Below are 26743 nucleotides of genomic sequence, written 5' to 3' on the forward strand. Positions count from 1 at the left end.
AAGAAAGCAAAAAAAAGCTTTATTGCTGATATGGAGAAAGTTCTAGTGGTCTGGATAGACCAGCCATAACACTTCTTTAATCCAAAACCTAATCCAAAGCAAGGCCCTAATTCTCCTCAATTCTATGAAGGCTGAGAGCTAAGGAAGCTGCAGAAGAAAAGCTTAAAGGTAGTTCATGAGGTTTAAGGAAATAAACTGTCTCCATAACATAAAAGCCTAAGGTAAAAAGAGCAAAAATTGATGTAGAAGCTGTAGCAAGCTATCCAGGAGGTCTAGCTAAAAAAATGAATGAAGATAGCTGCATTAAACAATAGATTTTCAGGGTAGACAAAGTAACCTTATATTGGAAGACAAGATCATCTAGAACTTTCATAGCTAGAGAGGAAAAATCAAGGCCTGGTTCCAAAGCCTCAAGCCTCTCTTGTTAGGGGCTAGTGCAGTTGGTGACTGCAAGTTGAGACCTGTGCTCATTTACCATTCAAAAAAATCCTGTGCCCTTAAGAATTATGCTAAATCTATTTTTCTATAGATAGGACAACAAAGCCTGGATGACAATGTATCTGTTTACAACATGGTTTACTGAATATTTTAAGCCACTGTTGAGACCTACTGCTCAGAAAAATTATTCCTTTCAAAATATTGCTGTTTGTTGACAATGAATGCACCTAATCACCCAAGAACTCTGACAGAGATGTATAAAAAGAGTTACATTGTTTTCAAACCTGCTAACACAATATCCATTCTGTGGCTCATGGATCAAAGAGCCATTTCAACTTTCAAGTCTTATTATTTAAGAAATACATTTTGTAAAGGTATGGCAGCCACAGATAGTGATTCCTCTGATGGATCCAGACAAAGTAAATGGAAAACCTTCTGAAAATGATTCATTATTCTACATGCCATTAAGAACATTGTCGTTAACTGAAAGAGGTCAAAATATCAACATTAATAAGAGTTTGGAAGAAGTTGATTCCAACCCTCATGGATGACTTTGAGAATTTCAAGACTACAGTGGGGGAAGTAACTGTAGATGTGGTATAAAAATGACAAGAGAACTAGAATTAAAAGTGGAGCCTGAAGATGGGGCTGAATTGCTGCGATCTCATTATGAAACATCAACAGATGAGGAGCTGCTTCTTATAGATGAGCAAAGAAAGCAGTTTCTTGAGATGAAATCTACCCCTGGTAAAGATGCTATAAAGATCACTGAAATGACAATAAAGGATTTACGATATTATATAAACTTAGTGAAAAGCAGTGGCAGAGCTTGAGAAGACAGACTCCAATTTTGAAAGAAGTTGTATTGGGGGTAATACACCATCAAACAGCATCGCATGCTACAAAGAAATTGTGAAAGGAAGAATCAATCAATGTGGTAAACTTCACTGTTGTCTTATTTAAAGAAATTGCCACAGCCACCCTGACCATTCAGCAGCCATCAACAGAGGCCAAAACCCTCTACTAGCAAAAAGATTATGACTCACTGAAAGCTCAGATGATGCTTAACATTTTTTTGGCAATAAAGTATTTAATTAAGGTATGTACATTGTTTTGGGGACATAACGCTATTATTGCATACTTAGTGGACAATAATATAGTATAAACATAACTTTTATATGCACTGGGAAACCAAAAAATTAATCTGATTCACTTTATTGCAATATCTGCTTTATTGCAATTGTCTGGAACCAAATCTTCAATATCTCTGAAATATGCCTATAAAAAGGTAATCAGAAAGCAATAACTCTGGTAAAACTGTAGTTGAAGGGTACTATTGTCCTGCAGCATTCCATATAATTGCCCAAACTGCTACAATTTTAGTCTGTCAAGTGATTGCTTTTTTATAATTATCCAAAATCTGGATTCTTACGTGAAACCTAAGGAAAGTTGTACATTAGCAGCTAAAAATAGACCTTGATGGAAAAATTAGTTGTGTTGGTAGTTCTCATTTTGGAATTAACAAAAATTATTTTTATATTTCCACATGGACTTTATATTTTGAAATTCCATTAATCTGATCAATCATGGTAGATTATTAATTCCAAAGCATCTCCATGAAAGAGCCAGCTCATCTCCATGTGAGCCTGCACCTTCTCTCTTAATCACGCTCCTCAATCTCGCAAAAGGACACCTACTCCTAAATCCAAACAACTCTAAGTAAGTGTTAAAACAAAACAAAATAAAACAAAGTTTCAACTAAATACCAGACTAATTGGAGCGTAACTTTCTGATTAGTTTACATCAATATTTATTTGTTTTTATAGTACATAAAATCTTTCATAAGAACATTACTTTATGCATTAACATGCTAATTTGGAACCAGAGACTTATCACATTTTTAAGAAGTAAATTTAATAAATAACTTTTCTTGGTGCACACCTTGATATTTTTGTAATATGTTTTTTTATTAAGTAAACTCCATGCCAATGTGGGCTTTGAGCTCACAACTCCAAGATCAAAAGTAAGATGCTCTACCTACAGAGCCAGCAGGTGCCCCAGACTGCATTGCAAGTTGCTTTCACTTTTATTGTTCAAAATTAGATTTATTATTTGTGTTATGCCCAAAGTGGCTTTTAGAGAACACGTGAAACAATCAATCTGAAAATGAGCCAACTCCTTTAAATACTAAAATCCCAAACGGCCATAGGAGTCTTTGCTCTCTATGGGCACCTTGCAAGCAATCTTTGACAGCAGGTAGATTTGACTCTGGCCATAGAAAATCGTAAGCAAATCCAGTGTCTGAAAATCAAGAAAAATGAGAAAGATAATTTTTCACATTTTACATGATATATAAAAAACTATTTACTCCTTTTTCTCTACTTGGATGACAGACACTTGTTTACCTCTCTTTCAGTCCATTGGCAGATTTCTCACTAATCAATATTTTTTAATGGATGAAAATCACTGTGGTCATTGGGTTAGTAATTTGAGATTGTCTGTCAGGTGTGTTGAAACAAGTACATTCTATTTTTTTAATTAATTGGAAAAATCAGAAAAATTTCTATAACTTTATATATATATATATTTATATTTATATATATAAATTGACTAAAAACTAATCACAAAAATCATTAAAAACAAAAAAACAACAACAAAAAACAAAAACATGGGTTAGAAAAATAAAAACCTGTTTTTTTTCCAACATAATGAATTCCTGGGTGACATCCCAAACTCTTAAGAACCTGTTACAACATTCATATAAAGACTGGCTAAAATACCTGAGCTATTGGGGTTACAAACACTGTGGACACAATTCCTAGTTATTTGACCCCTGCAGATTCCCATTCCCAAATAGAGGTGGCCACGTTCTCCAAGGTAAATGTTCTTATTGAGATAAAAACTGAAAACTAAACTACTAGCAAAATGGAACCCTCAAGTATTCTCATTAATAATCATCCTTTGCTTTGAAACTCTTAGAACTCTGTTAAAATACTATGGATGATAACAATAAGAATCATTTTCTAATCTACTCACTAGCTTACTTGACCATAAGCAAATCACTCATCTTCATGGTTCTCAGATTCTCCAACTGTGATATGTGGAATTCTGAATTAGAAAGCCATCAGGGTCTTTTTATTTCTTAAAACTACTAGAAATACATAATTCTAAAATTTGCTATTCAATTTACTCTCTATATAAGCTTTTTGAGTACTTATTATGAGCATCTACTTTTCTAAATGTTTTATATGCATCAGGTCATAACTTCCTCACAAAATCCTTATCAGGCAAGTTATATTTTTATACCCATTATAAAATAATCTTAAGTATATAAAGATTAAGTATCATGTCTGAAGTCACAGTAAGTTTGTGGTAAAAATGGGATTTGGACTTAGGCAGTTAAGTCTGTGAATTAACTACTCCATTATACTTTCTTTAGATTTCCCCCAAATATTCTGTGAAACACTACTTCTCCAAAATTATTGTGGAAAAAAAATAGGATTTATCATCTATTAGGTATGACTGTCTCAGTTTTCAGTGACAAAAATGTTAATTCAAACCTACTTAAACAAAAAGGAAATTAGCTCAAGAAGCCAAATGTGTGGGGTGGACTGTGACTCTGGTTTCAGGAACCTTAATTCAGATTATACACTATGGCTTAATTGCCCTGTGTTTACCTTTGGTAGTTCCAGATAATATAAACATGGTGGCAGGAATACTGGTCCTCCCATCATCCTCAACCCCACTCACATCAGAGTGATAGATTCTTCCCTAAGTCCCAATAAACATATAATTGTGCCATATTATCTTTGATTGGTTCACATCTCTATCTCCAAATCAATCATGTGGCTAAGAAAATTTAATGTTTTGATAGCCTTTAATCCTTTATCTCACTCTCCACTTTGGGGTTCTTGGTGGAATGATCATCACCAAAACCATATGAATAAAGAGTGGGAGTGGGAGTTTTCCCAGACATAAATCAGGGTATGTTTACTAAAATTGGTTGAGAGGTGTCAATACATGTCCAAGACATGCAGTTAAGCTTATTTTAAAGATATTTAAAAAGATTTCATAATATATCTCTATCTCAGAAATTATCAATGTAGCCAAGCATCTTAAAACCTTCTAGAAGTTCTACAATAAAGAACTGATTTCAACTCATCATTTCCCAAATTTATTTGGTGTGAAACAAGTTATTCAAGTAAAACTAACATCTCTTTGAACTATTCTGCAGAACATATTTTAGGTATTGCCACTGAAGACCCAACTTCTGACATTTAGAACTAACTTAATACAAGCCATGCAAATAATCTCTTGTTTCAGGTTTTCTACATAATCAACCTACTCTGACTCACATAACCTGCCTTATATTGCTCAGTATTAAAAAAATAACACTCAGCCAGCAATATTTTTAACAATATAATGCATTAAACACTTCTAAGATGTGCCTATATGATTATGAAGATACTCTGTGGAAACAGAACCACAAATTTGAATGTCTGCATAATTTATAAGGAGTTTGCATTAGCTTTTGCAAAATTTTATCAAAATTTAGTGGTATAGAATTACAAATATTATTTGTTATGATTTTATAGGTCGGGTAGGGAGTTCTTCTGGATTGGGTCAAGTAAGTGAGCACTGGACATCTAGAATGGTCTCATCCTCTTGTCTGTCTGGTATTTGGCGGATTGGCTGATTTGCAATGGCTTATTTTTGCTTCATGTGGTCTCTTTTGCCCAAATAAGCAAGCCACGGCTTCTTAATAGGCAGTTTCATATTTCAAAAGATCAATAAGTGAGGGCAAACATCAAAGTGCAAGCATTTTTCAAACCTCTGCTTTCATCATCTTTATCATCTTTGTTAATATCCCAATTGCTAAAGTAAGTGACATGACCAAATCCACCTCTTGATGAGAAAAGCTGCAGTGGTGCATTGCAAAGTATCACGCAGAGCACACATATAAAGACAGGATGAATCAATGGCCATTTTTATAATCTACCAAAGCGCTCCTAAATCTGCTTATATATTCCCAGAGTTAGTTTATCAAATGGGTTAACTGCTTAAAAGAACTTCAAATACCAAGTTATGTGTAGAAAATGAAGAAACAACCTTAGAAATGCCCTAAATATTTAGAGAATATTGAGGAGGCTGGGTATCCATCCTGGAATAATGTCCACTGACAAATGAGGGGGGATTATATGCTTAAATGATTGGACCTATCAAACAAGATCCCAATATGTACATGTAGGAGAATGGCAGTGGGTTTGCTTAAGTAAACCCTAAAAATAGACTATCCCTAAAAATAGACTCTGAGATGTAGATTTGCATGCAGGAGATTCAGTGAGGAATATAAGGGGAAAACATAAGGAGTAAGGAGAGCAGGAATGAACAAAAGGAGAAGTTGAATTGTGAAGAGGTTGCAAAATAAGATTCCACAGGGATCTCAGAAATGAGATGGGCTTTCTGAGATGTCCAGAAGGAGGCAAAGGGCTGGTGGTTTATAGCATCTCCTGCCCTCAGTTGAACAATCATTGGGTGAGGACATCCCCTGGGAAGAAAAATAAGTTTGAACAAGATGGATCCCTTTAGCTCTGAGTAATTTCTGGAGAGAGGCTTAGCAGTGAGCCAGCAGCAGCCAATTTAAAAATCACTAAAACATTTAGTGATTATTTTTGTAGAAACAAATCATGGGAGTTTTGACTACTTGATATTAAGATCTCTCTTCAAACCATGAGATTTTATGATTTTTTAAATTTTTTTGCAAAATGAGTTTTAAAATAGTGTCAGAACCGTTAATAAAAGAAAAAAAATCTGTAGTAAATGTATTGGAATGTATATAAAGTGTCTTTTTAAAAAACTGTTAAAAGGCATGGATGTTCGGGCGCCTGGATGGCTCAGTCGGTTAAGCGTCCGACTTCAGCTCAGGTCATGATCCCAAGGCTTGTGGGTTCGGGACTTGTGTCAGGCTCTTTGCTGACAGCTTAGAGCCTGGAGCTTTCTTCAGATTCTGTGTCTCCCTCTCTCTCTTTGCCCTTCCCCCACTCACACTCTTGTCTCTCTCCCTCCAGTATAAATAAACATTTTTTTTAAAATGCATGGATATTAATTATTGAAGAGGAGTGGAGTATATCATTTGTTTAGTTCTATTCAATTGAATTTTAAGAGACTATCCAGTTAAACACAGCTCACATATCCTGGGTACATTTCATTGACAGGTACACAGAGACTTTTCCCCCTAAAACAGTCGAATGTGGGATTGAGGAAACATTACTCTAAAGACATCATTGCTTACAAGTGTGCCTGGTGACAACAGTGAAAAAACATACCTTTAGAATCCTTAAGGGAAATCTGCAAATTACAGAGCTGTGTATGCACTCTGAAATATTGAATACACAGAGTTTATGCCCGTATGCAATTATGTGTAGCCAATCAAGCCTTATGTGAAATTATTGAGGGGAAGTTTCCATTTAAAGAAACACTGCATATTTTGTAATACTTTTGAAAGTTGAAAATACTCAAAATATCTCTTTTAGAAATACCTATTTGTAATACTTGGTTTACTTTATATAAAATATGGTATATCAATTCCTTGTAATTTGGGGATTTTATTTGATTTTTCTATAAATTTTAAAAACTATATATCACAAACTTTTTTGAAAAAAAAATGCTTTTAAATATCACCTTAGTCTAGGGGCACCTGGGTGGCTCAATCGGTTAAACGTCTGACTTCGGCTCAGGTCATGATCTCATGGCTCATGCATTCAAGGCCCACATCAGGTTCTGGGCTGACAGTTCCGAAAGTCATTACTTTCATTTCATCAAAGCCCAGAGCCTGCTTTGGATTCTGTGTCTCGTCTCTCTCCCTTGCTAGCTTGCTCTCTCTCTCTCTCTCTCTCTCTCTCTCAAAAATAAGTAAACTTTAAAAAATAATTAAAAAATAATAAGTATCACCTTAGTGTCTACATAAGAGTTAAAATGTTCTAAACCGCCCAATGCTTCATTGGAGAATGCATCCCCCAGTGTGGCTTTCAACCCAGAAGTGGCTCAACATAACTACTCTCAAATAAATCAGATATTCTATTTCTTTACTTGAAATATATGTATGTGACTCAATTTCAAAACTTAAAATACTTCCAAAAGTATTAACTCCTTTGCTTTATTTATTTAAAAATTTTTATCTTTCATAACCTAGAAATGTTCAAATAACTTTTGCCCACCTAAACCGTCATATGCACATCAAGTCTTCATTGCAATACATTAGGTTATGATGTGAAACATTATAATGTGAAACAACTTTTCTGGTTTCTGTCTTTGGTAAGTAAGATGTAAGTGCAATAAATATCATGCATTATAATTTACCTATTCAATTGTCACTTGAGTGGCATTAAGAATTGGGATTAGTTCATGGCACCCAGAACCATTAGTTTTAGAATATATTGAATGCCATGACCAATATAATAAATCAAAGTTAAGGATTAAAATAAGCTACAAAACCCTGTTAAGCTTCAGTATCTTCTTAATTGTTTACTTCAAAGTGGATTTAGTGTTGAGAAACATCTCTACTGCATGCAACTCCAATTTCAGAGGAATTGTCACAAAATTAATGTCACAGAAATAATTTTTAATGTATTCTCATAACTTGAACATTTCTAAAATACTTGACACTTAAAAGTAGCAAGCTTATTCTTACCATAAAATTTAACTTAAATGTTATAGCAAAGAAGACTCCAAATTATGTATATAGCTTTAAAATGTTTCTTGGTGGGGCGCCTGGGTGGCTCGGTGGGTTAAGCGTCCGACTTCGGCTCAGGTCATGATCTCACGGTCCGTGGGTTTGAGCCCCAAGTCGGGCTCTGTGCTGACAGCTCAGAGCCTGGAGCCTGTTTCAGATTCCGTGTCTCCCTCTCTCTGACCATTCCCTGTTCATGCTCTGTCTCTCTCTGTCTCAAAAATAAATAAACGTTAAAAAAAAATGTTTCTTGGTAAACTTATTTCATTACAGTTATGACATGAATTGGGGAAATTTTAAATCCTGTAAATTAAGGCACGTGACAGAGTAGAAGAAGATTCATGAAGATAAAGAGCTCCAGAGGTTCATCTTGTCCCTCATATGTTCATTTTCATTCCATTCTTTCTAGAAAAAAAAAAAACCTCCCTCTTTGGATGCATGCAAAGAAACGTTAAAATTACTGTGACTTGCTTTATTTATTTTCTCACATGTTTCTTGGATTTGGAGAAATACATTAATCTATAAAATAATAACTAGGTAATTATAATAATCATATTATCTCCACAATTTTATTATCCAAGTATGAAATGAGTAAAAACATATTCATGAAAAATTGCATTTAGATAATTTATAAATAATGCAGTAAGATTCTATGTTGGCAAAAAAGCAAAAATCACATATTGAATAATGTCAATATTATTTACAAATAATTTATTTAAAAAAGAAATAAAAATGAATGTATAATAATATGCTCAGAGTGGCACCTGGGTGGCTCAGTTGGTTAAGCATCCAACTCTTCATTTCAGCTCAGGTCATGATCTCAAGGTTTGTGAGATCGAGCCCCCAAGCTGGACTCTGCATTGACAGCATAGAGCCTGCTTGGGATTCTCTCTCCCTCTCTCTCTCCTCCTCTCCCACTTGTGCTCTCTCTGTCTCTCTGTCTCTCTGTCTCTCTCTCTCAAAATAAATAAACATTTTTTAAAAAATATGGTCAAATTTATAAACACCCTAAAAGTAAAGTCACATATCAATTTATCCATGAGATTGGCAAATATTAAAAGATCAATAGAATGTATAGTGTATACATGTTAGAAAATGGACACACATATGCTGGTGATGACAATGTGAACAATTTTGTGAGGAGCAACTTACTAGTACTTACCAGAAATTAAAAATGTGCATATATTTCTACCCAGCAATTCTACTTCTAGGGATCTATCTTTTTGCAATCCACAATATTCAAAATGATTTGAGTATGCCTTACAATGCTTATTGCAGTATTATTTATCATAGCAAAAACTGGGGAAAACCAAATAAAGAGACTAGAAGTACTGGACTTTCAGATTCTATAGACTTCTATTAAACTCTCAATTCTAACTCTTCCAAGCTTCATAACACTTGGAAATGTACTAACCTTTTTTAAAACTCAGTTTATATACCTAGGTATAATAACAATACCTACCAAATAAGATTGAATGTTAATTAAATGAGATACTACAAATAAAATATTCAGAATATTTAAATAATCAATGTCTATAAATAGGAGATTTACTAAAGTATGGTATATCCATCTGTACAATGGACGGATAACCAGAGTACTGTAATTACAACTTTGTGTTCTGTCATGGAAAGATACTGTTAGACGAAACAAACAAACAAACAAAAAGTACCATTTAGTAGTACTAGTTTCCATAATGATTTTATATATACACACATCCATTTTTAAAAGATTGAAAAAAAGAAACATAATATAATTGCATGTTATTGAATGAAGTTGGAGAGATTCTAGTCTTTATACGATCTACCCCTCTAGCTGATGCTTTAGTTTCTCTATAGCACTCTCTCAACAGAATCATACAACCTATTATTGATCGCCAAATTTTCAAGGAAAAGTGTTCCCACTGTAGGTGAGATTCAGAGGCTGGACAGTAGCTATCAAGCTGATGCTCAATTTTCACTTGATTTATTGATTCCATTGAGATAAACAGTATTCCAAAATAGTGGCTATTTGAGCACCCCACATTAACTTGCCAAGCATCAGGGGGCCTGATATACCATACTTCAGCCATATGAAAACTCTGAGCACATTTTTGTTTTCTATTTAATTTTTCCCATTTAAATTCTGTGATGAAGTCATTACTTTCATTTATTTTCAAAATATTTGAAGAGGAATTAAAATGATTATTTGTGTAATTCAAAATAGGGTATTTCTGCTTACAGTATTATAAGTAGCAAAAAATAAATTAAGTAAACACCTAAGATAGAGCATATTATTTTCTTGCCATTTTTTGATGGAGAGTATGAATGGGTTCAACAAGAAACCTGATCTAGAATGGATAAAGAAATTGTGGTTTATATACACAATGGAGTACTACGTGGCAATGAGAAAGAATGAAATATGGCCCTTTGTAGCAACGTGGATGGAACTGGAGAGTGTTATGCTAAGTGAAATAAGCCATACAGAGAAAGACAGATACCATATGTTTTCACTCTTATGTGGATCCCGAGAAACTTAGCAGAAACCCATGGCGGGGGGGGGGGGGGGAAGGAAAAAAAAAGAAAAAGAAAGAGGTTAGAGTGGGAGAGAGAGCCAAAGCATAAGAGACTCTTAAAAACTGAGAACAAACTGAGGGTTGGCGGGGGTGGCAGGGAGGGAGAGTGGGTGATGGGTATTGAGGAGGGCACCTTTTGGGATGAGCACTGGGTGTTGTATGGAAACAAATTTGACAATAAACTTCATATATTGGGGAAAAAACAAAACAAAAAACCTGATCTAATGAAGTAAATGTTCAGTGATAGATGATAGAGAAAATAAAGATAGATGATAAATGATAGATGATAGAGAGAGAGAGATGATAGATGGATATGTTCAAATACATAAATGTATAGGCCTGTATGTTTAGTCCAGGGATAAGAAAGTAGGATGGTTCAGCTGGACTTTAGGATGAGGGGACAGAGGGAGGGACAGGCAATTAGACTGAAAGAGGGAGATTTCAGAGAAAGAACTGACAAAATTAAAAAAAACAAACAGAAGACTAAATTCTGGTTAACTTAGGACGATCCCTGTGTTTATAAGCCAAACCATGGGTGGATAACACAAAAAAGATAAAGAGTCTGGGAAATCATCTATAAGCTGACATTTATGATATAAGTTTGAAATACCTATGAATCATGCAGGTGAAGATGTTCAATACAAAGATGGATGGATGACCCTGGGACTCAGGAAAGATTTATGTTGAAGATAAGGTTTGGGAATCATTAATGCTAAAGGGATTATACACTCCCCCAAAGTATGTGAGAAGTAAAAGAAGACTGAGGATAAAACCCAAAGATTACTATTTCCACTTTCTTTCTTGTATAGGTTCTTACACAATAAATCTTTTCATAACCTCTGAAAAATACCAGAATTCTCATCCACTTGGTGGTGGGGTGGGCAGCTCTTTTACAATCTCTCTCTCTCTTTCTCCTCTTTTCACTGAGTTGGCACTGTCTCCAAGAATCACATCATTTAGGAAGACAGAAAATCACAATTATTTCTCACTATATTTTTACCCATTCGGTTTTGATAATTTGCAACTGGACAACCGGGACACCATGAGAATCCAATATTTACGTTTTAACAAAACAAAACATATATGCACAATATATGCTCCATTTTTGAACTGCTTGTTTATAATTTAATGACAAAAACAATAAAATGTACTTGTGTGCTAATAATGGGTCCTAATTTCTATTTGTTATCCTGGAGAATTTTAACATCTCACCTGGACATGAGACAAAATAAAAACCCTTCTATGGATTATCTTGCTAGCAAAATCTATGCCTAGGAAACCATGATGAGTCACAATACACTGATATAAAACACTGGATTCAATCCTACCCCTAGGGATATGTTCTTCCTGTCAGGTTCTGTTGAATTCTATGTAGGGCCACCTTTACTAATGCCACATCGTCCTACCCTGTATTGCTATGTACCAGACCGCTTACCCGATGCTAGGTGGGGACCAAGTAATCTGCATCATTATTCATCATAAGCCAGTAAGCACCTATCTGGCTTCTAGACTGGAATCCGTGGTAACTAGAGTGTGCTGATTTTGCAAATAATAAAACATTTTTCTGTATTAAGTAGCAAAAAATTATGTTCCTCTTGAATTGATACAGGTGGATGACCTAACATGCCAAATGGAGAAGAGTTACAGCAAAAACTGTTGGATTTTTGCTTTCCTCTGTAAACAGCTAAATTATGAGTAATGTGCTTGAATTCATTTATTCTTTATTATAAATAAATTTATTTACTTACTATTTTTGACTATTTATATCACCTAATTCATTGCTAGTTACATCACTATTGATTAAACCATTAGCTTTCCAAAAATTGTATTACTCCAGGAATGGGGACGCAATCATAAATTTTGATAGCAAACATGAAGCAGAAACAATAAAACCTATTAATTAAACTTAGAGGTATTCTTTCATTTATTTTCAGAAAGTATTTATTAAGCAAATATTTGTATTTTTTCTTGTGCTCATTTTCAGGCAGAAAGCTACCATAACTAGACTGGTCTTCATTGATTTGCTGCATGGATATGATCAATTTGTAGCTAAAGCGGTCATTTTGTACAATATCACCACTAAGTATTTAGTCATCAATATAAGGTTGAATAGTTCATCTGATAGTTTTGTCTTAATGACTAAAATGTCTATTTGGCCAATTCAATTTTACCATTTATAAGGTAGTCAATTATTTTAATTATTGATCTGTAAATGACATATCCAGGAAATCACATAAGCCTAGTCTCAGGTTCTTTAGAATATAATTCAAATGTACTTTTAGTCAACTATGCCTCTGATTGCATAATGTACTGATGTAGATTTGGGTCACATGAATAAAAAAAAATAAATAAAAGTTTTAGTTCTTTACTTTGACTGTTAAGGTTGAAAGTACAATTGTAAGACTTTTCCCCTTTAAATGCTTACAAAAGAATTTGAATGGACACTCCAGGGACACAAGTTCATATTGTTCTGGTTTGGCATAGTAACTCAAAATTACCTCCAAAACTAAAAAAATGCATGTCCATCTCTATCTAGGTTTGCAGCAGAAGTTTAATGTTTAATTATAGATCATTTATTCACCATTTTTAAATTAAATGCTAAATTAAATTAAATTAAGTGCATTTGACTGTAATTGATCAAAAAATAAAGAAGAAAATGTATTTTTCCATTTAACTAATTAACTTAAATTTTTCTTTATTACATATCAAATTATATTTTGGGGAAATGGGAAATTATAAAAAGAATAAAGGCAATAAAAATCTAAAAGTTGCAGCATCTAGTGGCTCAGTCTGTTAAGAGTCCAACTCTTGATAGAGGTTTGGGTTATGATCTCCGCGGTCGTGAGACGGAGCCCCATGTCGGACTCTTCGCTGAGCATGAAGTCTGCTTGCGATTTTCTCCCTCTCTCTGCCCCTCTTCCTCACTCGTGCTCTCTCTCTCTCTCTCTCAAAATAAATAAATAAATAAAGATTTTTTTAAATATGCCTAAATGTTTTTCTTAATATCTTCTTTATATCTTAATGTTCTTTTTAGAAGACATTTTCCTTTAAGAACATTCTTCTAAGGTAGCCAATTAAAACTCTAGCCAGTATTTAAATTTTTTTCTGCTATAATGGGAAAAAGGAAAGTTCTGGATAGATACACATGAAAATATTTTTTAAAGTTTATGTTTTTTATTTTTTTAGTGTTTATTTTTGAGAGACGGAGTGAGAGCAGGAGAGGGGCAGAGAGAGAGGGAGGGAGACAGAATCCGAAGCAGGCTCCAGGCTCCAAACTGTCAGCACAGAGCCCAATGAAGGGCTCAAACTCACCACCGGGAGACAATGACCAAAGCTGAAGTCAGAGGTTTAACCGACTGAGCCACCCAGGTGCCCCTAAAGTTTAAAAGTTTACTTCTAGGAGGGGGAGAGGTTATGGGTGTTCTTTATGTATTGCCTCTTTGTTTTGTATTCTCTGAATTTCTTTTGCAATGAACATGTATTGATATGAAATCAGAAAAGGGAACTATTAAAGTACAAGCAAATATTGGATAAATGACACATTTGAAAGAAAATTCACATTTTCATAATAACTTGCATTCTCTTTTCTCAAAATTGCTTGATGTTTTTCTTTGCAATTTCCCTGTGGTACTGATAGGGTAGATATTATCAATCTTTTTTAATTTGTCAAGACATAGGCAGAGCAGTACAATGGAATAAAGGTGAACTTGAGGTAGAACTGAAGTATTCAGTGTTTTTTCACTCCCCAAACATCGAGTTGAGAATTATAACTGCTACTTTACCTTATTATGATCTGTTTCTTCAGTGATATTATCTCTCTTTTAATACATTTTTTCCCTTTTTCTTTTTGGTCATTTGTAGAAATTTTAGTTATAAAAAACAAATTGAGAAGGTTTGTGAGACTTCATTAAATTCTAGGCACACCACATCCACTCAGTTAAATAATTCAGAGGGTATAATTTGATATGTTTTTACTCCCTTCCTCTATTTATAGCTTTCTCAGAGGGTTGCAGTATTAAGGCCAGATAATTCACTTTAAAATATTGCAATTACTTTTGAGAAGATGAGAATTACTGAGACATGAGTATTTTTTATAACATGTAAGAGAAAACTGCCAACTCTATTATTAAATAAGAGTAGCAATCAATATTTTTTCAATAACTTGTTACTTGTATTTAATATACAGGAAACAAATAGAACCTAGTAACTACTGTATCTTAAGTACTGATCTTATCAGGTGTAAGTCTCTAACACCATCATAATGGCAAATCCTCCTAGTCTAATTTTCAAATTTATTACCTCCAAGACTCAAAATTTGATGAGATAAATAATTAAAATAATAAAGATCATTTCAGTCTGAGTTGAGATCACATTTTTAGCCACCTTTATACCTCCTCAGTCTTCTTGATACAACTACATAGCTTGTGACCAACAATTCCACTATTTTCTACCAGTGGCTGAACTATCAATCTAACTACAGTCCTGAATCTTGGGTTTGTGAGTGGTAAGAGAAGAGAAGAAAACAAAACTTTAATTAGTGCCTTTAATGTACCCAGTATTTTATATTCATTATCTTGATTAAATCTTAATTTGAAACTATAAAGTAGGTATTGAAATCCTAATTTTTCAGATGAGGAAACTGATGCTCAGAGAGGCTAATTAGCTTGTCTTAAGTCTTGTTTACAAATGGTAGGACTGGACTATGGAACCAGTTCATTCGTCTTTGAAGCTGGGGACATTTTCAATATATCAGTGTTTCTCAAAATGGGGGATACCCCGGTATTTGCATCACAAATTCTAGGAAAACATGTGAATTTACAATTTCCAATTAATCAGCCTAAACTAACTGATTCAGTCCCTGGATGTAGTCCAGAAAATTCCAGTTGAAATAATCACCCAATTGATGCTTACATATCTTTGACACATGAGCCTTCTTTTGAGTCATGGCACATACCCTTCCTTAAGCCCTAATGTAAATGCATCTATCAGTAGACAATTAGATGTTCCTGGGATTTTTTTTTCATAGTATTTGGTCACTTTTTCATTTTTAATGATAAAGATCAAGAATTTGCTAGTGGAGAGAGTATGGTCATTTATTGGGTGAAGATACAAACAACATGCTGATCAAACCAACTGCTGGCACCAAACTAAGAGCGAAAATCAACGTGTTGGATGACAGTTGATTACAAAATCAAAATGGTCTTGAAAAGAGAGAACAGTCAAACAAATCAAGCATGAGAAAATGTAAGAGAACTAAATGTAGGAGAAATAAATTGTATATACTTCAAAGAGGGCCAAAAAACAGACTACAGATGAGCGGTAGGAAGAAGAGGCTTAGCCTAAAGCCATATGGAAGAGAAGATTCCTCTTCTCAATAACATAGAAAAAAAACTCTCATAAGTTAAAAAAATAATAAAATCCAACAGAATCTTAGGCTTTATTTATACATTTAACAAAATAAGGGAAGGTGTAGTTTTCCCTCCCTTTCATTTTGTGCTAGTCAGACTGCTCCTGGAGATGGGCAGAAGATTCTGAACACCACACAGTCGAATAATCACATTAACAAATTGCACTGTATACTGCCTGAGGTTACTTCAAAAGATGAGGAAATGTGATGCCATGTCACATGAGGAATGGATACAGACAAAGGGTATGTTTAACCTGAGAAAGAGAAGTTAGTAGATGTATGATAGCTATCTTTTTAAATTTGAAAATCTGCCCCATATAAAAGAGATAGATTTGTTCTATGGGGCTATAGAGTCTGAACTGCAAACAAGAAGTGGACACATTAAAGATTTCAGGTCAACATGAAGAAGGATTTTTTTAAATAATTAGAAGGACTATTAAACACAAGAAATAGCCATCTCAATACAGATATACTTGTTCAGGATACTATAAGAGAGAGTCAAGCACTGTCTCTGGTCACTTTTGCTCCCTCGTGGCCCAAATCTTGCCTATCTTGATTGCCATTTTATCCCCAGCACTTGGCATAAAGTCATCACTTAAAAAAATATTTTTCGGGGCACCTGGGTGGCTCAGTCAGTTGAGCATCCGACTTCGGCTCGGGTCATGATCTCGCGGTTTGTGAGTTCGAGCCCCGCGTCGGGCTCTGTGCTGACAGCTCAGAGCCTGGAGCCTGCTTCAGATTCTGTGTATGTGTCTCTCTCTCTGCCCGTCCCCCCCTCTCTCTCTCTCTCTCTCTCTCTCTCTCTGCCCCTCCTCCACTCACACTCTCCCTCTCCTTCGGAAATAAACATTAAAAAAATTTTTTAGAATATTTTTCAATGAATCAGGGCACAAAAATTCTATGATTCTGAATTGTCAAATGCCTATTCCACATCTACTCATACTGTAAAGGAAGAATTAAATTCATTTTTCAGCCAATTCCATCACACTGTCTGATGCTTAACTTCCATCCACTTCTAGCCAACCTACAGAAAACCTGCCTCAGTCTGATTAACAGTGATAGATGGTGAGAAATTCATTTTTACCAGTAAAACTATGCTAGCTAGAAATCTCAAGTTTTTATAATTTCAGCAAACAAACCACTGAGTGGTCTGAATGGGCTGGTTACTTGACAACTTCAAAAAGCTACTGGTAAGAAAAAGTAAAAAAAAAAAAAAAAGGCAGATTTCAAAAAGGAAAAAAAATGATATGCTTATAAATAAGTCTTCCCTAGCTGTGATGAGAAGTTTGAAATATGTGGCTTGCAAAGGTATATGTGAATAAATTAAAAAGGATATTCAAGACCATTGAAAAACTATACATAAGAATAAAAAACAATGAAACCTCCTCAGTCAAATGAGGTAGAAAGCTGCACCATTAGAGTTTAATTTACTTATTATATTTTTAATCTGTGTTAATATTTTGTGCAGGAGAAAAGATTCGTGCTAAAACCTATATAAAATATTTACCTTTTTTTAAGTTTATATATTTATGTTGGAGATTGAGAGAGAGAGAGAGAGAGAGAGACAGAGAGAAAGCGTGCACTAGTCGGGGAGGGGTAGACAGAAGGAAGAGACAGAGGATACCAAGCAGGCTGCATGCTGTCAGTGGAGCCGATGCAGGGCTCAAATCCACAAACAGTGAGATCATGACCTGAGCCGAAATCAAGAGTCGGATGCTTCATAGACTGAGCCACCCAGGCCTTCAAATATTTACCTTTTTATATAAAATGCAGCACTGCCTCAGTCAATACAGAGCAATAGGTTATTTCAGTCAACACTAAGTTCCAAAAATATTGCGATACCTCATGGTAAATGTGCATTAGACTTACCTAATAGGTAACTGATTTGGAAGCACATAATACTGATTAAGCTACATATTAATTTAGATTTGTTTCTTTTCAGTAGATGCTATGTTTTTATTCAATTCTCTACAACACTGATGTAAGGTTTTAGGATTTAGATTCAAGCTATAGTACTTATTAAGCACTCACTGGAGGTGGTACTTCCTCTCTGCCCCTCCCTCATCTTGGAAGGAATGGCTCTGATTGGTATTCTTCTCAAATTAAATTCTTTTAGCTGTTATGCATCACAAGTTTCTCAGTTTCTGCTATTTATAAGCTCTGTTTAACTTTCCTTAGGCATACGGTAGTATAAATATACACAAGATCTTTGTGAGTGTTGTATTCCAATGATTTATCTTCTGTAATATGGTTGTGGTTGGAAAGTAATAATGGTAACTACATAGCAAATTATAAATCTTCTGTAAACATCAATATACCTTAAACCATAAGACATTCCTGAATGCAATACATATTGAAAACAGGTAAATTATCCAGTAATAATCTGATATTCCCTGACTTTAAAAAAAAAGATTTTCCAATTATTTTATCATGTAGAGTTTGTCACACACATTAGAACAGTTTGGGGAAACATGAGTAAAAGCATTTTCCCTTCTATTCAAGAATTAGAGAAATTAAGGAAATGAATACTTCATCTTTAGACATGCTTCATGTTCAACATTAAAAACATATTATTACTATACATAAAAAATAGTTGGTAGTATGTAATTCAGTATTTCTTTCAACAAGCTTTATGTCATTGGACATTTATTTTATTAGCTTGTGAACCAAGAATGTTTGTTAGTTGGTTCACACAATTTTAAATATCCCTGCTGCCTGACTACATTGGCTTCCAACTGGAACTCTACTTTTGTGTTGGGTCTCATGGATTATAGGAACTTGGGTCAGTGATGTGAAGTCTCTAGATTTCAAGTGCTACAAGGGTTTCTGTTTCCTAATTCACACCAACTTTATGGTTGCCTTTGTATTGTGATTTTTGAAGAAGACCCTGCCCTTGCACACACATGCACAGACACACATGCACAGTCATATGCACACACCCCAGCTGCCCAGGTGAGTAGTTGGGGTATCAGATTCAGTGTTCTGCATTCATGGCAGCATGTGAGAGAGACACGAGAGAAGCAGAGCAACAGGGGAGAGACGCAAAAGGGAAAGAAGAATTTCTTCAAATCAGGAAGGATTTACTTTGTGGGGCCAAAAAATAATGGTATGAAAGTGAGTTGGGGGTTGTCACAATGGTTTAAGCAAATAGTGTGGTGAGGAATTGAACCAAGGCAGTAGCAATAAGTAGGAGAAAATTAACTTGAGAATTACATAAGTGAGGGGCACCTAGGTGGCTCAGTCAGTTACACGTCCGACTTCAGCCCAGGTCATGATCTCATGGTTTGTGGGTTCAAGCCCCGTGTAGGGCTCTCTGCTGACAACGCAGAGACTGGAGGCTGCTTCAGATTCTGTGTCTCCCTCTCTCTCTGCCCCTCTCCCATTCATGCTCTCTCAAAAATAAATAAACATTAATAAAAATTTTTAAAAAATAAGAATTACATAGGTGGTACATTGGCTTATTACCCTCTTTCTCCATCTCAAATTTCTTTCCCCTGATTATTCGTTCCTAGAATCTCTATAATATTTTGAACTATCCCTTATACATTTCTTTTAATTAATTATAGTACTCTGTTTATCCTTTAAGCACTGATATTTTCCATGGGTTATTTTTCAGTCTAAGTCATTCACTTCTGTATTCATTCATTCATTCACTCATTATCCACAGTTACAGATTACACATAATCTACTTTTTAAGACACTTGAAATATAAAAAGTTATAATATTTACTCTACACCCTGAAAACAAGTATCCAGTCTCATAGGCAATAAAATCAAGCAAAAAATAAGGTACTCAGTAAACATGAACTTGTTCCCCAAATGCATCTCTGCTCCTGCTTTTCCATGTGTCACTGATAGCAAGGTTTACATATTATTTTTCTTTTTAGCCTAAATGTTAACATCATGCCTGACTTATGTAAGAAACTAAACTTTTTCTGAATTCTTTATAATTTAATAATTTATTCTAACTAAATTACTTTTAACTTCTCATCCCAAATAATCTGTGACTTTCTTAAGTACTAGTAAAGCTAAATGTCATTTGTCTTTATTAACTATTCATGTTTATTGGGCCACTTTAATCAATATAAACCTGACAGAAAAACAAGATGTCCATTGGATGTTTTTCTATTAAATCATCTGATGTTAATATCTGTATTTTCCAAATAAAATCATGATTATTATAATTATTTATGAAGTTATTTACATATTTCATCACTACATCATCTTAGGGTTGTTTTCTTAAATATTGAATTGATTCTCAGAAACCAGTGAAAGAGGCTATTAAGTGGACATGGCTACTTGCCCAGTGGCTTCGTATTAGTGTGCACTTGATAAGTGAAAATGAAAAAAGGAGCATGGTTTACTGATGGTTAGTTGATTTATTTTCTATTCCTGCCCCTTATCCTTAGTACTTTAAGTGTGGATACTAATGATCAACATGCTTTGACTGACAAATGGTACACTGAATAATGCGGTTTGAAAAGAAACAACTTTTTTAGCATCTATCATGTCAGAGACACTGCATTGGGCACTGCAGAGACTTAAAACAAAGATACATATTGTATATGTCCTGCAAGTTAATGTTATACAGAGATACAATCTTAAATACTTCTGAGGTCTCAGCAAAAGATCTTCTAGCCCCACCATGGATTTCGTCTTTGCTCTGAAGCCTTTTCTCAATTTGAAAATCTCTGAGAGACTAATAATGAGACTCTTTTGTTTATAACCCAGCAAGCCCTGGATCTTTTATATTTAAATTTCTTCCTTTGGCCTACCTTTATTCTTCCATATTTTACTATAAGCAGCAAGAAGAAGCCAGGGGGCAACTTCAATACTCTGCCTGAAAATCTTCGCTAGACCATCCCATCCATTAGGTTTATTTTCACTTTCCTTATAGCCACAGGGCATAGTATTGCTGAATTTTTGCTACTATGCAACAAAAGATTCTCTTTCCTTCAGCTCCCAATAGTATTTTCTTCACTTTTTTTTTTTCAGTCCTCACTAGCAGCTTCCTTGAGAGCCATCAGACTTTTACTAACAGTCTCTTCATGACCCTTTTACATTTTTTCTCACACTTTCTTCAAGGTCCCTCCAGCTTTTTTTGCACCCACCTCCTGATCATGAAGCTACATGTTTTCGGCTGTGCTATCTTAGGACCTCACTCCTAATATAAAAATCTAGACATTATTACTGCATAACAAATTGACACAAAGCTTAGCATAAGGGAGAATATAGGATCTAAAGCAACCCTATATTATGGTCCAGATTTCTCTGGGTCAGGATTTCAGAAGGACACAGAAAAAGGCTCCTCTGCTTCACTCAGCTTTAGCTAGGGCTGCTCAAAGACTAGACGTGACATCATCTGAAGGCTCACTCACATATCTGTCAAGAGATGCTGGGAAGACTCAAACAGCTGAAAGCTAGCAAAGTTGGGCTGCTCAGGCACCCCTCTTTATCTCCATTTACCCTCTCCTTGTGAGCACTTCAGCATGGTGGCTTCAGGGAAGCCTCTCTGCTTATGTGTCAGCCGCAGACTCCCACAGCACGTTTTGAAAGAGAGGCAGGCAAAAGCTGTGTCACTTTTCCCAAACTAGACTAAGGAGTCACAAAGCATGACTTCCGCTGCGTTCTACTTATTAGAAGTGAGTCACTGTGTTGGGCCCATAGTTATAGAAAAGAGAATTAGATTCCACATCTTGTGGCAGAAATGTCAAAGAATTTGGAAACAATCAGAAAACCAAGACATATAGGTATAATAGGGAAAAAATTAAAAAGAACATGTAAGAGAGAGAGTGCAGAATTATAGGACACAGCATGGAAAATCATGGCCATTATGTGGAACAATGACATCACAGTTTGGCTGCACGTTGTTTGCCCTTTGAGAAGTCTTAAGAGACGTGATCAGAAATTCTAGTGGTATTATGCAGTGTCTCTCTTACCAATCTCACTATCTCTCATTCCCCAGAACTTACCCTATTTTTCTCTTCATCAGTGAGGTCACACTTATACATGTTCACAAATCAAGCCTGCCACACGGAAGGAGGGACTTAGACCCTGGAGTGTGAGCCTCTATCTCTCCGAACTGCTTCACTCCTGAGTTTTGAGTTCTTGAGACTGATTCCCTGACCCTTGAGTCTCAGTTCTTGTACATAGAGCCCTGCTTTTATTTCTATTGCATTATTTTCTGGTAATTTTTTAATTCTGAATTATGTCACTTATAGCCACGCTAGACCCTCAAATTAGACTTCTAATGCAGAGAGTAGTTTCAGTAGGGAGTATAGGAGGAAAAGTAGTTAATGCTTATTAAGTTCATTCTCTAGAGTAGACACAGTTAGACACTATGCATGGGTTAGGTTCCTTTACCTAGGCTGAACAACAAGAATAAGTCCATCTGCCTGCATATGTCCTGGCAGGATTGGGATACCAAAGAGCAGGTTGGATTCACAGAAATTGCTGATGTCTCTGCAAGGATCATGTCTAAATGAGAGCTAGGAGAGACTCTTGGACACAAATACTGGATAAAATGGGGAGAGGTTTAGACTAGGGGTGTGTGTGTATGTGTGTGTGTGTGTGTGTGTGTGTGTGTGTGTGTGTGTAGTTTACTGAACTTTGAATTCCATAAACATTGCCGGTCTCATATTCGCATCCCCAGTGCCTCGTTCTAGGTTTCAATAAATGTTTGCGAAATTGGAAAAGAAATGAGTTATTGGGCACATATGTAGGGAAGCCAGACACAAGACGATGTTAAACTTTAAATCTTATCTGCTGTGAGAATTGGGTCCCTATTGTTAGGATTGCTTCCAAAGTCAGAACCATGACTGTAGTTTGCAGAGCTGTCCTACAAGCAAGCAGGGGAAGGATCAGAGTCCTTGACTTTTTCTTGTTATTCTCCTTAAAAACTAACTTCTCTTAGTTCATGTTTCTTATGGACGGAACCAAACACAAGTAGAGCAGGACATTACTCTTTCCAACTTTTTGCTGTAATTATGTGATTAGAAGATAAGATCCCTTTACCTATCAGTTGCATTCCTCTATTCTACTATTGATCTAGACTGAATTCAGAGATTGCAATAATTCTTAGGCACTCAAAGAGGTCTGAGCTCTTTCCTCAGCTTAAAAAATCGAATCATCAAGGTAAGTTATAGAAAGATGTGACACTTAAGACAAAGGAGCAATCATATCATGGCAGATATGACAGAAATGGCAAGCTGTTATGATTTGCCTTCTACAGGATGCACAACAAGATTCCATTTCCCAGCCTCCTTTGAAGTAAGATGTGCCCATGTGACTTGGTCTAGCCAACAGAATGTGAGCTGTCATTTGTAATAAAGATCCTCCCAGCTTGATTTTGTCTGACACATTGATTTTAGGAGGCTACTGAAGACGGAAGGTTACTGGGATGCTATACTGTCACCAGGAAGAGTGTTGCCTAAGTATTCAAATCCCTTTTTCAGAGATTTGAAAATGAAATATAAGCTTATATTAGGTGCAGTTTCTGAGATTTGGGGTATATCTTTTATATCAGTTCCCATACCCTTAAATAATAAAGTAAATGTTCTTGGGTTAGTAAAGCCAACTACGTAACTTCTAACCTCACTGAGCTTTTCATATATTCTGGGAAGATAAGCATGACCATCTGACAAGTTAACTAACACCTAAGGGTGTTAATGTATAAGAATGAGCCTAGTATAAGTTCTGTGGATAAATAACACTGTATGATTAACAAGTTCTTTGGAAGATGAAATATTAACTGCATTTTGAAAAAGTGGTAGTTATTTTATAGTAAGAAAGAAGGTAAGGAAGAGTATTTGAGGATATGATACTGAGGAAGGCAACTAACAAGAAGGGATATGTGGTTCAGACCACCATAAACAGACAAGGCTGGCTAGAGCGTATAGAGTGTGCAAGACATTAAAGAGGAGTATGGATATAAAGGTATATTAAGAGCAGACTTCAGAGATGCTTTAATACAATAGAATATTTGTAATTTATCTGTAATAAAAACACATTTTTAGATAGGACTGAAATGGTGAAGGCAACATTTTGGAAAAGGTGAGGCATGGGATAACTGATATTTAGAATATCAGTGAGAAAAATATTGAAATACTTGTCATATTGGCAAGAAGTGTCTAAACTAAGATGGTGACAATGAGAATAAAAACACGGGACACTTCTTCTTTTGGCTATGTGTAGTAATCTGTATGAAACTAAGTCTCCCACCATCAGCAACTACAAAACTTGGGGAAGAAACATGGGAATCAACTAATTCAGGCATCAGACAACAGACAGAACAAGATGGTGGTTGCTGTAAGAATGGAAACTTGTGCTCCATTCTGTGCCATGGCTCTCTGCCTGAAAATATTTCATCAACTATGGCATAGCAAGGGGAATCCAAGAAGAATAAAGTAATACAGCTAAGAGAGCAGAGGCCGAAATCAGAGAATGGAGCTGCTGATGTGGATGCAATCTGTGGAACAAAGCGTAGGAAATGAGGGAGCTATCCAGAGGAAAGACTTAACAAGTCTGTGTGGAAGTTTCTTGAAAACCATGACTTACTAACATTAATTCAAAAAGAAAGACAAAAATCTGAATAGCTATCTGTCTACAGAGAAATAAAACTCATTACCAAACCTTCCCACAAAAATAACTCCAGTTCCAGGTGATTTAATTGGTGAATTCTATCAACATTAGAAAGGCAATAATACCAGACACATAAATTCTTTCAGAAGCTAGAGAAGGAGGAAACTAATTTAGTAAAGAGCACAATCCTGATGATAAAACATGAGAAAGGTACTATAACAAAAGAAAACTGCAAACTAATATCCATCAAGAACATGGATTTTGCCAAGATCTTCAGCCAGATATTAGCCGGAGTCCAGTAACATAAAAAAGGATAATACATAATAAACAGGTAGAATTTATCCAGGAATACTAGGTTGGTTCATTTGAAAGTCAGTAAAATTCACCGAAGTATCAGAATAAAGGGGGTAAATCATATAGATCAATGAGAGAAGTAATGTTGATCAGTACAGTCCATTAATGTACCCACATATAGAAAGTCAATTGATTTTTGACAGAAGTGCCAGAATTTCAGTGCTAGATATCTTGTCTTTTTCAGTAAATAATGTTGGAAAACCTGAATATTCATCTGGAAAAATATAAGTTTTGACTACTACCTTACAACATATGAAAAATTAATTTGAAATGGGTCATTTACTACTTTTAAAAGTGAAAGCTATAAGGCTTATGAAAGAAAACAAAAGAAAATCTTTGATCTGGTGGTAGACAAAGATTTCTTAGATTAAGAAAAAAAAAAGCAGCATGAACCCTCTGTGGTGTATCAAAGTTAGACTGGTAGCAGTGGATGCCCCTGAAGTTAGAAGTTGTATTATGTGTAGAAATTTTAAAATTAAAAAAAAACTGGATAAATTTAGTCTGCTTTTAATTATCACTATGTATTCACAATTCGAATAAATATCTGTGATAAAATATTCCTCTTGGGTGGGGAGGGGATCCTTTTCTATGGTTTAAGTTCTACATAACCACTATGAGGGTGCCTTGGTGGCTCAGTCAGTTAAGCATCCTACTTCGGCTCAGGTCATGATCTCATAGTTTATGGGTTTTAGCCCCATGTTGGGCTCTGTGATGACAGCTCAGAGCCTGGAGCCTGCTTCAGATTCTGTCTCCCTCTGTCTCTGCCCCTCCCCTGCTCATGCTCTGTCTCTCTCTCTCTCTCTGTCTCTTTCTCTCTCTCTCTCTCTCAAAAATAAATAAAAGCATATATATATTTTAAAAGCATATATATTTTTTAAATATAAAAAATAAGTAAATAATCACTATGATTACTTTGAATTTTTATAATGCATATATAAACTTCATATTAGCTATTAATTATGTATCTTTTAGCAAACCTTATATTCTACATGCAAGTTAATTCATGCAATTCCCCATTATTCAGTGTGCTCTCAACAGCAATTCCCAGTTATCCAGTGTGCTCTCAACTGCCCCAAATCAGCTGCACTGTTCATGTCTGGAGTAATTTTGTTCTCTTTTGGAATTGCTCAAACTTGCATTGGGGCTCAGATCATGCCCCTGTTTCCTTTGATAGTACATATGCCTGTGTCTAAACAGCCTTGAAAAAAAATGATAGCAAAGTGACTGTAAGATCAAGAAATAACCTGAGCTAATTCAATTCTGTCTTTTCTTATGAAATTTTGAACTTTTGTGATAAAAATTTATAACAGTTAAACAGATTTTGAATTGTATTATATTTTTGCTTTTAAGTTAATATGTTAGTTCATAAATGAGACATTTTTGAATTTGAAAAACATTTAAAATAAAAAATTTCTCCCTTTAGTTGATAATTATTTGCAATAAAACTAAACAGTGAATTAAGAAAACAGAGATTTTAATATTATTATTAATTTCTGTGAAAGACCAATAGGTTGATATAAGGTATTTTTCTTTTGTAGAAAACCTACATTTATATAGGTAAAAACTATTGAGGCATTAATCCTTCTCTTTTTTTACTTTATTATTTGTTTCATACCTTATTTCTAATTAATTATTTTATGGTATATATTGATACATATCAATATATGCCAATAAATGTATATTA

At 35.0% G+C, this 26743-nt stretch overlaps 1 long non-coding RNA gene across 3 annotated transcripts in view; it reads right to left on the minus strand.

Annotated features, from left to right (window-relative positions):
* Positions 1-26743, minus strand: part of LOC109495685 — a 401491-nt gene that overhangs the window by 104827 nt on the left and 269921 nt on the right. The gene's annotated exons all lie outside the window — the stretch shown is intronic.

Source organism: Felis catus, chromosome F1 (genome assembly GCF_018350175.1).
Source record: "Felis catus isolate Fca126 chromosome F1, F.catus_Fca126_mat1.0, whole genome shotgun sequence".
NCBI classification, from domain to species: domain Eukaryota; kingdom Metazoa; phylum Chordata; class Mammalia; order Carnivora; family Felidae; genus Felis; species Felis catus.